This window comes from Stegodyphus dumicola, chromosome X2 (assembly GCF_044657685.1).
Source record: "Stegodyphus dumicola isolate Sdum_Otavi_A_Nest chromosome X2, ASM4465768v1".
Lineage (NCBI taxonomy): Eukaryota > Metazoa > Arthropoda > Arachnida > Araneae > Eresidae > Stegodyphus > Stegodyphus dumicola.
In genome coordinates this window covers 186,423,375-186,440,398 of record NC_140781.1, presented here as the reverse complement: position 1 = coordinate 186,440,398, position 17,024 = coordinate 186,423,375, and the positions used below count along the sequence as shown (strand labels likewise).

The 17,024-nt window shown below is 30.6% G+C and overlaps 1 protein-coding gene across 1 annotated transcript in view; it reads right to left on the bottom strand.

Moving 5' to 3' along the window:
* Positions 1-17,024, bottom strand: part of LOC118188726 (transcription elongation regulator 1-like) — a 119,357-nt gene that overhangs the window by 13,209 nt on the left and 89,124 nt on the right. The window lies entirely within an intron of this gene.

The window sequence follows — 17,024 nt, the reverse complement described above, 5'->3', positions numbered from 1 at the left end:
TTGCAATGTTCATTAGGAAAGCAAGTGAACAAATGAAATTTTTATCGACGGCAATTTGTGTGAGAAAAAGATGAGCTTCTTTTCGAAGTGTAAAGAATCTCCTCAAGCACTTAACCAACAAACGTTACTATGTAAAACCAGATCTCCATACCCAGTTTCCAATTCATCCAAAAACGTTTTAAGTTTTCGGTGTGTATGAGAACAATTTCCACCATGAATTAAATTAGTAATTTTGCAAACCTTGTCCATTACGTCTTCTAGTTGTAGGGATAAACCACATAATGCCTCCTGATGGATAATACAGTGTAACATACGACATGTTATTCCTTCTTTTTGCAAGTCCCGCGAGCCCAATATTTTTGCCTGCGATAGCTCTAGCACCATCGGCTACAATAGAAGTGCACTTGTCAAATCCACCATACTGCTTTACTGAACATTTTAATTGTTTGTAAATATCTTTACCTTTTGTTGTTCTGTGTAATGATTGTAATTTTAAAAGTTCTTCTGAATAATTATAGTTTTCATTTACAGTTCTTTTATAAAGATAGGCATTTGACTTGTATCGGAAATGTCTGTGCTTTCATCCAATGCTAACGAAAAATAGCAGCAACTATTGATTAGGTTTTCTAATTTATTAGTGACATGCATGCTAATATCGTTTACACGTCAGCTTACAGTCTGGTGAGAAAGTGATACTGTTTGAAATTTTCTTACCATTTCCTCGTCATTAAATGCTTGAGCCATTTTTATGGTACATTTTTAATGAATTCTCCATCCAAAAATGGCTTTTTTGCCTTTACTATTTCTAAACAAACTTCAAACAATGCAGCTACAGATGCTTCTTGAAATTTTGGTTCAAATCTCGTTTACACGTTGGCTTATAGTCTGGACGCCTATTCTAGGATCACTGGATCTGTCTACAACTTGAGCGAACAATATTGACTCAAAAAAAAAAAACGGTATGGACAACCCATCACAACTTATCGGAGAAAGTCAATCTGTGGCCCTCAGTTGGTGGGCGGGTGGGTTCATTTGACTTTACTGAAAGGGGACAAGGCTTCAAGGAGCTTTAGACCAATCGCAGTACAGACAAGTGACGAAATTTATAGCGTGCGCTGGCTGAAGTTCTAGGAATATTCTCCCATTATTTCACTAACTCATATGCTGCATTTGAAGTTCGAAAAAAAAAATTGCACAAAACAGTATTATGACCAACACGCAGCAGAATATGCTGTTATGTTATGTGAAGGAAAATCTTGTTTTTTAAGGGGAAAGTTAACGCAGGAATTTAGGACTAAGAAATAAAGTGATATGGAATGCTATGAAAGCAACGGTAAATAGATAAGAGTAAATGAATTAAGCTTACTTTAAATATTTTTAGAATTAAACAATTCTATTCATTTAAATTTATAATATGATTAACTTGCATTACAATCTAATTGCAAACTAAGTTCTTTTTTTTTTAATATGCTTACATTAAGCTGTTTTCACGCATTTTATTTTACAGTTAGAAAAATATTTCTTTAAGTAAGAAATTAGAAAGAAAATATTTCTTCCTTTTTTTTTTTTTTTTTTTCATTTTCTTTTTCTATGAAAATTATTTCTTTCAAGAAAAGAACTAAAATTCATTTGCTATTACAGTATGGCCGATTGCTGCTGCATTCAGCTATCATACACGCATGAAAATGTTTTATTTAAAAAAATTTATTCTATAATTAACATGAAAGAAAACATTTTTTCAATATAAAATATATACCAAAATTGTACTAATCTATCCTGTATGTGAGATTAATTCGTATTGTAATTTTTGTCACACAATTACTAATACTTTTTTTTAATATTACATTGCTGTTATTTTAATTTCTTATATATATAAAAACTGCTTATTTAAAATATTCTTCCTTCTCAAAAGATTTTATTCTGTGAAAATAATTAAAAGATAGTAATATTATTTTCACAATGCAAGTACTAAAATATAATCAATGTACGACGTGTATAGGAAATTGAAGAACACGGAATAAGATGAATCGTTATTTGACAAAATGTTTGACTTTTCGCGATAATTTAAACTCGGATTTTCTTTCTTTTTTTTTTTTTTTTTTCCTCTCTCGAAATAAATTATCCATTAATTAATTTAGCGGGAAAAAATATTTTCTTTACCTTTACACAAAACGATATTCGTGTTAATACTTATATTGTAACTAAATGCACTTAGATAATTTCATATAAGAAAATCTTTTATATTAATTCAGATTATTTTTTAAATTTATCAGTGTTTTTTAAATATACTGAAGGTGATTTTTTTTGTCCCGATTCGCACTGTTTCTTTAAATATTTTTCTGCAGTTGAAGTCCTTGTCAAACCAGCGTTTCGACACATTAAATAGAAAACTAATAATAATCAATATCTCTTTTACAATATAAAAATGAGAACTCTGCTATAAACAGTATTTTTTTAAAGTTTGCAAAGAAACAATGATTTTTTAATACTAATGGATTCCAAAAGTACTATTCCATGAACAAAAAAGAGGAAAAAAACATTTTCATCTCTAGGGCTTGAAACTATGTATCGCAAATTCTAAAGGTATGTCTCAGTCTTATAGCATTGTTACATTATAGCATAATACAATAATAATACAGTATAAGTCTGCTAATAAGCCCACCAGCGGCTGAGCGGTAGAGTCTCTAAACGCAGGTAGTTTGGTCTGAGGTTTGAATCCCACGAATGAGCTGCCCGCATCGGCGTTTTCGTGGCTTTCCCCACATGTAATGTGTATATAAGCCAGTTTTCCTTAGAAACCAATTTCAAAACGTAATAAAATTACACACACACACACACACACAAAAAAAAAAAAAAAAAAACGAAAGCTTTCACATTTTATATTACTTCCAAAGGCCAGTTTTTAAAATTTTTTGCATGTTACCTTTATTTATTAAATATCATGTTCTTCACATTTAAACCATAAAATTCAATTCCACAGCAAAATCATATAATTTAAAAAGAGCATATCTTTAGAATTTCCGATACATAGTTTTGCGCACTACAGATGAAAATGTATTTTTCCTCTTTTTTTCCCGTACAATGTTGCCATTGCTCGCTTTGAAATCATTCAGTTTCTTAATCAAACACTCATAAATGCTTTACAAAATATGAAATAGATAATAAAACAAATTCCTAGTTCCAAATTTTGGCCTCCAAGATGCCTATATTAGGATGGAGGATTACGTTATTCAAAATTTCATGGCTCTAGGTACCGTTGCTTTATCACAGTGCGAGAAACATTCATACATTTATGCAGATTCCTCATTATTTAATTTCTTTAAATATAATACAGTGCGATGATATTTAGTGGCAACGATTTGAAAAGTGAAACGCTACAAAATGGCAAAACGAAGTTAATAGCCCTTCTGAGCTAAAACTTATTTTTAAAAGTATCACACTAGTGGTAGTACTGCTACTGAAAAAAATATTATATAGCTATTTTATAGTTTTATAATTTTTTTTTTTTTTTTAATTTTTATTTTATAGTAGTGTGAATTTCGCGTAATAATGAACGACATTCCTTTTTGTGTACAGTATTGTTCATAAGGTATTCAACTTTTAGATTTTAAAATAAACGTAATTCTTGCTGTACATAAATCGAGTAGAAGCTTACCGGATGTCTATATGTGCTTGATAAACTTATTATCTTCTACATTTTTAAAGCATATAAGTACAATTTATATCTATAATTTCAGGAATAGTATAAATAACCTTTTTTTCAGTAGAAACTGCGTTCTTGTTTTCTGAATGTAGCTTCAAATACTCTCTCAGTTCATCGCAAATTAAAATAACTATAAATTTTGGCAATCTGAAATACGCAATGAAAACATCTTCTGTCAGAGCAAAAGCATCAACATATTTTCTATAAATTCGCCACCGATTCAGAGATCTACGACCGTATTCTCCGTTTAAATATGAAAAAAATCAGCGGCGAAAACATATACAAGGCCATTATCTACTTAGTACATCAACTGCACAACCCTGATTGACGACGCGGCAACACTTTTTTGCGCGCTTTCTACAACTTCCGTACTCAGAGAATATAGGATGTCGAGCAGACCTGTTTTTCACTAGCAGCAACATCTGGCGGCCCACAACTTGCTGTCGACTCTCGTAGCGTAGAATAACCGTCCTGGTGAGAAATATAGAAAGTGATACTGTTTGAAATTTTCTTACCATTTCGTTGTCATTAAATGCTTGAACCATTTTTATGGCACATTTTTAATGAATTCTCCATCCAAACATGGCTTCCTTGCCTTTACTATTTCTAAACAAACTTCAAACGATGCAGCTACAGATACTTCTTGAAATTTTGGTTCTTGATTAAAATAAATTGTTTGATGATCCAGCTGCTTTTTCACTTGTGGTATTTTCACATTTCGCGTGTACAATTGATACTTTTTTCATGCATGGAAAGATAATGGTGCTTCAAGTTATATTCTTTACACACAGCTATGATTTGTAAACATTCCAAACACTGTGGTTTACCATTCTTCTTCAGAATAAATAAATAATCTCTCAGCGATCTTGAAATTCTCGATTTTCGAGGTCTATTTTTCTTTTATTAGTAGCACTCATATGAAATAATTATTTTAATTAATAAATATGAAATTAAGTTAATAATATAACACAGTCACCCCTCAAGAAATTCTAAACAAGACTGCACTCGCACGACTGCATGAATCAACCAAATAGTGTAGGGTAATGTGCCCATCATATGCGCCAACCACAGATAAGCAAACAACCACAAATGTTTTACGTGACGCCAATGTTGAGCCAACCATCATCAGACGTTAAACGGATTGCTGCTGCATTCAGCCAGGTTAAGTGAAGTTGCGCAAACTAAATAGTACCTACTTTAAATTCAAATTAGATTTAAATTTTCACATAGTAAAATAATTTAATATTAATAATAATTTAGTAACAAATTTATTCATAGTAAAATGTACTCGCGGGCCGCCAGCTGGAAAGCCCTACTCTAGTTAAAAGCATTTATTCATAATTGTATGGCATTTTTAATGTCACTGCAAGTTTTCCATGTTGAATATTTAAATTTCCTTCATATTTAATATTCTACAGAATAATATATTTTAAATCTGGATATTCCATAGTTAATCTTTGTACAAAATAACCAAAAATGCCTACATCAGAGTTGCAAATACACACCCCTATTATGCCTGACCAATTTGAAAAAAAAAAAAAAAAAAAAGGAATGATCTATTTTGCTTTAAAACATTTAAAATTTCATACTGTTCTGTAAGTCAAATTTTTGATTAGAAATAAAACAAAGAAAAAAAAAAAAAAAAGAAAGAAAGAAAAAAAAAAAGAAAATGTTTGGTCACGTTCTATTGCACATGATCTGTCTGCTTCCTATGCTACAGTGATAGAATGAGAAAAACAATTTGTTGAGAATCCATAGATGATTCTTGTGAAGGCCGCCCATTAGCAGCACCAACATCAGAAAATATTGCAGGTGCCTAGAATGAAATATTGAGTGATATGTCGCTCAATGTCAGTGATACAGCAGCAAGACTGGATCTATTAAAACTGTTTTGCACATGAGCAAAGTCTCTGCAAGATGCATATTTTGACTACTTTCTGAAATTTAAAATTAGCAATGTGTCAGTGCTATTGAGAAGCAATGCGGGTTTAAGGAACTTGACTTCCCCTAGTCCAACTTTAGCTTCAAAGGATTATTAGCTGTTCCCTAAACTAAACCTTTGAGATTTAATGATGATGGTGGCATGAAATGAACTGTTATGGAACTTTTTGAGAACAAACGTTCAGATTACTTTTTCAGGGGCAAAGAGCTGCTCATTTAACAATGTGAGAACTGTATTGAAGTACAGGAAGATCATATTGAAAAATATAACTGCTCAAATTTTTGTATTTCTTTTAGCAGTATACAAGGCTGAAAACATCTACCTGCACACATTTACCGCATTCTCCACTGTAGTGCTTCCTAAAACATTGTTAAGAATGTGAGAACAATGCTGCTTGTGGAAAATTCTGCTGCCATATCATGACTCTGGAGACTTTTCTTTAAAAAAATTATGAATGTTGATAACAATATGGTGATCTGTCATGTTTTAAGTTGTAATCTTCATTCAGTTTTGAAATTGCTTGTTTTTTAACTAAAATTCATGCTTGCAAGAGAGCTAGTTCTGGTATGGTTTATGGAGAATGGTTGGCAGCATGCAACTTTTGAACTTTCCCCATGTTTTAACTTAAATACGTGATAGTTCTTTTGACATATTCTCTAGGAAAGCAACCCTCCTAAAGAAAACAGCCTCAACTGTTATTGCAATCTATACATCAAATAAAATTTTATAATTCATTATCCTAATAATATTCCTACAATACAAGCACTACTTTTAGATTAAGATTTAATACTTTACCTTGCTTCATCAATTAGTTCTGTGAACTTCAGTGTATTAAATTTCATGAATTTTATAGGTGTAACTTAATTTCTATTCACAACAATATACAAGTTTGAAATCTAATTTATTTTCATTTCAGTTTAAGTTTTGATTTCATTTTTTTTTTTTTCTAATTTTTAAATAAAACACTTTATAATACTGTTTTCTCTTTCTTCTGATTTCAATTTTCTCAGAAAGTACATTTTAAAAAATTTCTTTAGTAAGAAACAATCTTTTAAAAAATATTATTTCTACTGGTTACTTTAGAATGAAACTAAGCCTTTTAAAACATGTTCTTTTATATCAATAACATTTATATTAGCGGTAGCTAGATTGCTTAGTCTTAAAGCTCTCATAAAATTATTATTATTATTTTCTTCTATTTTCAAATTTCTTTGGTACTCATACTAAACAATTTATTCTATGGTTCCATTATACACAACAGAACAACTAAAAAAAAAGATATTCTCTTTGCTCTCCACTCATTTCAGAGAACGAGACTGCCTAATGTGCTATTCACTTAATCTGTCTGGCAAAATGTGTAACTGCAAACGAAACCAACTGTTCTGTATTAAATGTTACTGTATAACAGCAGGAGGGGGCATTATTCTGAATTGTGTGCAATTGTTGGTTTATACGATACACATTAAAATGTATGTTTTTATGTCTATTCATCAAATACCACTTTATTGCACTGCCACTGCTCGAAAGGTTTAACTGTTAAGAGAAGCCAACTACAGTCGGACTGATCAGACAGTGCGGCACAGTTAATGCATTTAACCATATCCTCTCTGATGTAATCGCCAGTACAGGTAGACAGAAGACTTAGCAGATGCAAAGCAAGACATCTGTCTGCTTTCTTTGTGATCATTTTGATTAATTCGTAAACACAATCTGAATTTCCAATAGGCAGTGAAATTAATAATTAAATTAATCATTAATTACTATATGACTGTAATAAAAAAAATATAATTATGTAGTGTACATGTACTCTATCACTGCTTTTTTGTTAGATTAGGTTACCTACTCTCTAATTATCCAGGATGTTTTCTTGCAGAGATTTGCTTACAAACTGATGACTGTAGTAACAAAGTACACAGCTAAGCGAGCATGCGTTTATAATTTTATTGAAGAACGGGAGCACCATATTTGCTTTATAAATCGAAGACAAATATATATGCTCATCACGCAAAGCCAAAAAAAAAAAAAAGTGTAGCAATTCAAAAGAAAATTAACATTAACAGACATTTTAAAACAGTAAAAGTTTGTCTCAGTGTATCCTGATCTTTGAAGAAATAAAATTTTATCATTCAACTGATCGATTTCGAACCAACAATCTACTTTTACCATAGTTGTAAACACAGGCAGCAGCAATTGCATCAATTCAAGCTTACATATTGCTAAGAAAAAAAACGCAAAGTTGGCATCTATAGATTTTAAAAATAAAGAAATTATTTTGGCCATAAATGCCATGCAATTGCCAGAGAGAATAACTGAAATAATAGCAGGCCACTTAAAGAGTTTCTAAAAATCCTACTGCTTAAAAAGTGCACACAAGAGGAAAGGATTTATTTTGTGCAATAAAAACGTTTTTGAATGACGTTAAAATACCGAGTGAGAAATTATCTTCAAAAACAACTGACAATGTGCAAGCCATGCTAGGGAAGAATACTGGATTCATAGCTTTATAACAAGATTCTTTTTTTCCAAACATTTATTGCATATCACTGCATTATATACCAGCAATCACTGTGTGCAAAAGGTCATTGAATTTTATGATGTAATTGCTGTTGTTACAAAAATAATCAATTCAATAATGAAGACAACATAAGACTATTTAAATTACTTTTGGAAAATGATGAAAGTACACAATTTATCAATCTTCTTTTGGAACACTGAGGTTTGTTAGCTAAGCAAGGGAAACATGCTTGAGCAATTTATTAATCAGTTATTAGAAATAAAAAGTGTTTCTAACATCACAGAGGAAAAACTACAAACAGCTGGAAGTGCTTCTTTGACCAATTTAACATTGAGAATTAATGAGCTAAATCTGAAATTAAAGGGCATTAAAAATTTTGTTCCTGATTTAATCAGCACTAAAAACAGTTTCAAATCCATATTAGAATTGTACAGGTCTCATCAGAAAATTGTTAATGCATTTCCCCAATACCAAAAAATTTGGAGAAAGTCCGAAAGAGCATATTAACAAAGACTTATATTTTCAAATTTTTCTGCATTGGAAACTGAGTTCTAGATTTGTTGACTTCATACCATTTAACCGACTGAATTCATACCATATTTTTAAATTCTGTATAAATCCCTTTAATATTACTGATTGAGAAAACACAGCTACAACAATATTTAACTATTTTCATTTTAACATTATGGGAATCTTAGCAAGCTTTGCAAAATGATGCTATTTTTAAATCTTCTGAAACTGATAAGATATTCTGCAGCTTGATAAACAAAAATCAGCATCTTACTTTAAAGTCATGTTCAGTAAAGATTAATTATAAATGCTCAAGTACCTGTAACTGTGAGATGTTTTCGCATATGATTTATTTCAAGTCCAAATATCATTCAAAACTTACTGATTTGCACTTAAATAATTGTTAAGAGCATGAAACTCTAATTAGACTATCAATTACAATAGGTAAGCAGAAGAATTACAAACATGAATTTCACACCGAGATATCAAAAATTTTTTTTTAAAGAGAATAAATTATTTCATTAAAGTTATGAAACATGGGTAGCACATGCTATGTGTCCTTGGTGACCAAAAGGTTGTTCAACCCCTGCTGTACAGTATTAAATGTTACTGTACAGCAATCACACAAATTAAGTACGATTACAAGAAGACAAAACGTTGAGCTACGAGTCTTAAAAAATAACACATTTCACACACAAAAAAAAAAATTGAAGCAAAATATTGAATATATGTTATATTTTTAAAGATTCTCATTTAGCCTCTTGATGCTATTCCAATAAGCTTTTTAGTGATAAGTCTGTTGCAAAAACCAGTGGTGTCGCCATCTATATATTCAGTTTGCAGACTTGATGCAAATAAGGTAGAAGATGATGGTAATTTCATCACCTTCAGCCGGCTCATTAGCAAGTCTCCAGCAGCATCATTTATATTATGGTGAACTAAGCGCAATAAGTCCTATAGTTCAAATTAAAAAAGATATAGTACAAAATAACTGATGTTAGCATCATCATGCTTTCTAGGGAAGTTTAGTTTATGCAACCGAATATGTCAGTGTAAGCAAGTGAAAACTAGCTTCAATACATTAGTTTAAATAATAAATGATAGAAAATAATATGTATAGTGATGCAAAGCATCAGCAGTATTGAGAAAAATTAACTTTATTTACTCTTCTCTTGATTAAACTGGATTGTTTTATAAAAAATTAATTTTTTTAGTATGTCTTGGTGAGAAAGAAAGAGAATTCTCTTGTACTTTACACTTATTTGTAACACACTTCTTAACGTGTTAAAAAATTTACATTTAATAATTGTAATTTCTTCTTAAAAATGAATTTCTAAATTTTCATAGTTAATTTGGCACCTCAGCACTCATACACTCGTGTCCTGACTCTGCCATTTTTAAAAACGAAAATACTCCAAACATAGGCAGATACCTTACAAACATCAAATAGTAAAATATACTGCAAAGCAAAAATCTTTTTTTTTTTTTTTTTTTTTTTTTTTACGATAAACTTAACAATAGTAACTGTCGAATGTCTCCCTTGTTTGAGATTTTTTTTTTGTTTATTTTTAGACTTCTGTATCAACTTCATGCTTATATTTTATATTATTCTGAGAAAAGCTCACTGCAGGTTACTTTTCTCACACTTAAAAAGGAAAAGGCGGAGTTTCATTGCTAAGGAACCAGCTCTTGCTATGTCCCAAAAATTGGTCTAAGGATTTTGCTTAAATATTCTAGCTTTTCAATTTTATACCAACATGATATAGGAACGGACCAATTGCAGCAATAAAAACATGAATGGTCAACAGTTTCACTGAGTTACCTGCAAATTTATGAATGTACAACTTTACCTTTCTTGGGTGGCTACGGCTTAAACCCTGTTACACAGGTGTGATATGACTTTCATGCCTTTAACTACAAAGCCTAAAGGTGCTTCTTTAGAAAATATATAAGAACTGGGTTTCACATAAAAATTCTAGATAAATATTTAATTTAACCAGCATGTATGCATGTTTGAATATTTTTCTTATTTTAATGTATGCAGCTTTGGAAGCATTTTGATTTTTATAAATACTTTTCATAGGATAATAATAAATTCAATAATGGATTATGCATTTATAACAAAAGCTACAGTACAAAGTCTGAAATCCGTACGTCCATTATCCGGAATGATCTACAATCCGGACCTCAAACTTTTTTTTGGTATGCTTTACGCATGCACATTTGATTTTTCCTTCCAGAATAAAACGTGTGGAGATTTTCAATTAAAAATTCAGATTCTTAATTTCACTTAGGCACTAAATAAAACGCATTGTTATGAAAAAACAATCATGTAAGCATAAATTTGTGAGATTGATAATTTGGCTCCGCAGCTGAGTGTCTGCTTGGCATTACATCTCAAACTGAAACATTCACCTATTTTATATCCCTGACGCTAACATGGCAAGTCATTATTTATTATATTTTGCTTTCAACACTGCATGTTTATCAATAAATGACAGCTTCAGTAATAACTCATGCAGTCATGTCTAAACTTTTTTTTTATATTAGTAACTGAATAACAAGAGTAAGGCAACCTTTTCTGCTAACATTACACTTGGCGATGATTATATATTTTTTAAATGCTCTAAGAAATGTTGACGAGAAAAAATTCAACAAAAATTTCTTTTCACATGCTAAAAATAGGTTTTGTTAATGAAAATCATAGGCCAAAAGATTACATTTAGTGCTATTTTAATTAGGAATAACTGATATGTTAATTACCATAAACCCATAAGCGGCAAGAATTTAGGAAAGACACAATTTTTGGAATTTGGGCAAGCACCGAGCGGCAAAATTAAGGGATGAGAAGTTTTTTATAATTTAGGGGGCAAAGCACTGGGATCCAAAGTTGAGGTGCGGCAAAAAGGAAGGCGCTTTGTAGCAGAATTTAAGAGACTGCACAAGGTGGTATCTAGTGCCGGCCCTAGATAAAGCCTTAAGTATATGTGGGAGTTTATTTATTCAGAACTTGGATTAGTTTTAAGCAAGTGCAAGAAATAAACACAAATATGGTAAATAACTAATACAATTCAGGCTTATTCAGTATGCAATAAGAGCAAGACAAAATTTAGTGTAACAACTTGGCTTTCATCGCCAATCTTGTGATACACAACCAATGATGTATAACAGACACTATTAAGCTAGACTAAAATTATCTTAACTGATTCTAAAGCTTTTCATTTAATGTAGCAGACTGCGCTGCTCCTTAATCTTCTAATTTGATCCAGCTTATTATTTTTTTGGCAGACTGTTATTATTACAGCAATTTTATAAAAATTAAACTTGAACTTTCGATTATATCGAAAAGAGTTTTCAGTTCTGGAGCTGCCAAAGGATCTACAAAGCGAAACCATGTTTTGATGGTCATTAAACAAAAAGTGGAATTGCTGCAAACTTTTGCAGACTGTTATTATTACAGCAATTTTATAAAAATTAAGCTTGAACTTTCGATTATATCAAAAAGAGTTTCCAGTTCTGGAGCTGCCAAAGGATCTACAAAGCGAAACCATGTTTCGATGGTCATTAAACAAAAAGTGGAATTGCTGCAAAAAATGGATAAAGGCATATATTTCTGTGTCAAAATTATGTGAGGAGTATGGCATTAGATTTTACTCTACTCCTACTCAACTGTACATGACATAAGAGAAATGAACTTTTTGAATTGTTTATGGAAGCAACTTAAAACAACTTACATTAAAAGAAATGTTTAATGAAGCAAACAAATAAATATTAAGCTTTTTTTTTTGGTAAATTTTGACCCTTTAAACATAATTCTTCTTTATTTCATAAATTACAATTTAATATTTTTAATTGTATAATTTCTGCATGCCATCTTACAAGACTTAAATTGATGATCTATTATCCGGAAAAAACACAAATCCAGAAAGTCCCGACGAGCCCGGATTTCGGACTTTGTACTGCACTAAATTTTAAAGTGATAGGCCCATCTCATAATCTAGAAATTTGAATTCCCTTCTTTCAAGATGACAGGAACACTAGCTTTCAGACCTATTTCCTTGTTCATCATATGCAGCAAGAACATCAGAGTGATCCGGGTAAACCCATTTTCCTTTAAAGTTTCAACAACTAGCTGTGCCTCCCTTCCAAAATGATGTAACAAAGTAATACATCACAAAGCAACATAATAAAAACATACATCACAAAGCAACATAATAAAAACAACACAACAAAGCATCATAAACAGAATATCCACAGCACAGCTATTTTAGAACCTCTTGTTTTACAAATAAATATTAAACAGACTATAGTAGTGACGCAAATAAATGCGAAATGTTGATCAATGAAAATAAGTACTCTTCAGATGATTTGGCATTTATACTTTTTCTTACCTCAGTGCAAGTTTATGTGCTGAGAACACCTACACAGGCCCATGAACTGCACTGCCAGTACTTCCTACATACAAAGCCAAGGCTCTAGGGTTGCTTGAACGCTCTGAAGTCACAAAAGTCGTCCTTCCACTTTGTTAACACCTGCCTCGTGCTCTGGTATCATAGTGAACCATCTGTTGTTTGAAAGTGTAGTACGAGGTAGTAGAATATTTTACATTTGCGAATTATTTTATTTTTTTTACTATGCCACACAAATGCTGTGTTGCAACATGCAAAGAAAACTACAAGAATCGCCAGAAGGTGGCCATATTTAGTTTTCCTGTGGAAGAAGAGCTAAAAAAGAAATGGATTTGGAACTGCAAACGACAAGATGGATTCCAGCCTACCAAACATTCAAAGGTAAACCATTTTTAAATTTGAAAATTCCTGAAAGATTAATGGTACTGAAACATAAGTGACTTGAAAATGTTAAACAAAAAATTCCGACTGCAAGGGAAATAAGATACTAAAATTCTATTGCTTTCAACCAAACCAAATAAAACAAACTTTTATATTATCGTTTCATTGTTTTCCATACACGTATGGTTATGTATTTATTTAATAGGCTGAAATTCCTTTTATACACATTATGAATGAGAATTATTAATGAACTCTTTAATTAATTTATATTTCCCCAGGACCATCGAGATTTTTTAACATATACATTGGTCTGCAATTCATTAATCTTGCAGGAATTTTCATTTATGTAATGCAGAGCTTATGTTGAATTTTAAAGTGATTATAAAATGAATCCTTTTCTCAATACGTATTCAATATAAAATCCACCTATCTTATGTTGTTCATATAATTTTTATTTATTAGATAAACATACAAAATGTATCAATATTAAAGACGTTAATTTAAAGTTGTTATAGATTTAAATATCTTTTTGGTATATTATTAATTGCTCTGATTTAGATTAAGTCCCATTATACCTTTTATATATTTTTTCTCTTTGCAGTTGAATGTATGCAATACCCTATTATATTCTATGAGCATTTGAGAATGCATTTTGCACATAGATCATGTAAACAGGAACTTAATGCTAACGATGCAATGTTCTAAATTTTACTAATTGACAAAAACGTTAAAAAAATTAAGTAAAAGAAAAAAAACATATAAATTGAATAGTGTTTCACTGTAGTTATTTTAATTTTTGGAGTAGGTTACTGGGTGTTAAAATAATCTGCTGGGTAAAATTGCCACATATTGTAAGCTTACTAGTTTTCACTGTGCATGGTAGCATAAATCCTGATTAGCTTATTAAAGTGTTCCATACACAAATACATATGAGTTTATTATACCAATAACACTTAACTTGTTCCTGGCATTAAGTTTTTATCTAAAAGCACTTACTGGTGTTTAATTTATTTGTAGTTGTTGCAACCGAATGTAAAAATGTTTTATTGTATTAATAAATTATGTAGATTAAAAAAATTTTGAAAAAGTAAAGAAAATCATGTGGAATATAGAAAAAGTAAAGAAAATCATGTGGAATATAAGCAATCTAAAAATGAGCAATCCACAGCAATATATTGTCAAACACATGACTGTCAAATTTTCACTCAAAAATCACATAATAGCCTAAAGCATTTGATTTCTGCAAGTGAAATCTTAAATATACAAATTCTTGTTTTTCTCTTTATTTCATTACTTTAGCACTTATACTTTTCTTAATAATAATAATAAAAAAGGAGCGATGTTTTTTTAATGATTTATGTTTTATGTTCTTAAGTACAAACATACATATGTATACAAGTAAATTTGTACTTCTGGATGTGAACATGTCAGTTCTCAAAATGTTCAGCAAAAGAGCCAGTAAATTTATATCCGAATGCCAGGAGAGAATGTGAATTGCTTTATCCATCAAATTGATGATTAATCATATTCTTTACATAACTGTATTATCAAGTTTGTGATTGTACTTCAATAACCAAGTGTTGTCTTCAAATAACTGAAAAGAAAAATATATAGGATGTAACAATTATATGTTACTTGATCTGTGCATTTGGCATATGACAAACAACTTGTCCTAATTGTTTACACTTTCAAAACTTTGCTAAAGCATCCATGGCTCTTTTTAGCTCAAAAGTGTTTTTAATTTTGTTTTGGGACTTTGCCATTTAAAGTGGATTAAATGGCTGTATCCCTTTGCAAATTATTGCCACCAAATATTATCACTATGTATTATTTTTAAAGAAATTAAGTAACGAAGAATCTACATGTAACAACACTGTTTGAAATAAAATATTTCTATCTCCAACACACGAGATTGTTGCCATTTGGGAACATAAGATATTTATCTTTTAGTATAGAATATTTTCCGATTTTGCTATTGAATTTAATTTTATATGGCCTAAATGCAAAGAACATGATATTTAATAAAGTTTATAATAAAAACAGGAAAAGAAAATTTTACACTGATATGATGAATAAGAAAAGAGTGAAAAAATAGAAAATTGTATGCTAATATTTAACACTACATCAGGAATTCTAAACATATCCTGCTGTTAAGCTTTTAAAAAATTTGTGGTTGTGTTGTTGAACTGTATGTGGTGCAAATGCAAAGAAAACTATGCTTAATAATAATGCTAAAAAAATAAATATATTAGTAGAAGTGAGTGCAAGAACAGACTGGTACACTGCGAGGTTAGTGAGAGTGTAAAAAACCCTGATAAACTCTTACTTGGATCCACCAGCAGCTGAGCCGGAAGGTTGCTGAACACTATTCATTCAGTTCGGGGTTTTTCCCAAATGTATACAAGCCAAATTCCTTTAAAGTGTCCTCCACGAAGGCATCCGTTCTCTTAGGCAGATAGCCCTTGAGTGCTTTGCCATGATTAAATAAAAATAAAACCCTTTTGGGTGACCGTTAAAATCTGTATTCTTCCAGATTTTTTTTTTTTTTTTAGGTCGGTAATCTTTAGCATACACATTATATGCTTAGATTAAATAAGATTAGACTTATAAGGTCTATGCATGTGTTTAAAAGGATGGCAAAATGCTTACCATTTTATAATTTTTTTAACTTTAATGCGTGTTTACTTATTTATTGTTTTTTGTATTGAAAGATGTGTGAACATCACTTCAAACAACATGATGTTCTGAGACAAACTGAATTCTTTGATGAAAAAACTGGAAAGAAGGTTAATTGTACCACTTTCATATCCTCGTTTAAAAATTGGAGCAATTCCAAGTCTGTTTCCTGATGGTCCAAGTCATCTTAGCTCCACTGTTTCATCAAATGAATCACCAGGGCTTAAAAGACTTAAAAGAGAAAGAGATGCACTTGAAAAAGCAGTAGCCTGTAGCTTAGCTGAAAAGGAAGAGTATGAAAGAAAATACATGTTTTATAACTTAGATGAACTAAAAATTTGTCTTCATACTGTGATGTTACCACATAACTGGATAGTTATACACAGGCCTATTCATACCATGATTCTTAATATTTCTAATGAAAATAATCCAAGAATTCTAAAAATGCTAATTATTGATTGTAATTTAAATATATCTGTGGCCATTAGAAATGTACCAATTAAATCACTGAAGCATGACCTAATCCCATCAAAAATTAATAACCTTAAAGATCTTTTAAGTATTTTAGAGAGCGTAGACTTATTTGTCTCTAATGCTTCATCTGAAGACAATATTCAACGTTACTTACAAATTGTAAGTGATTTGATGATGACCTTAAAAGAGAAAATTCCACATAAAAGCAATGAAATAAATTTTCTCCTTGAGCAAATATCAAACTTTCTTTGAAAAAACAACAATATAGGTATTCCGCAGATTTTTTAATATTTTCTACTTTACTTCACACGCATATAATTTTAATCGAAATTCAGAAAATATTTATTATGCCACATCCACGCACCATACAGAAAATGTTTTCAGATTTTAACAAACATCCAATAAATGAACAAT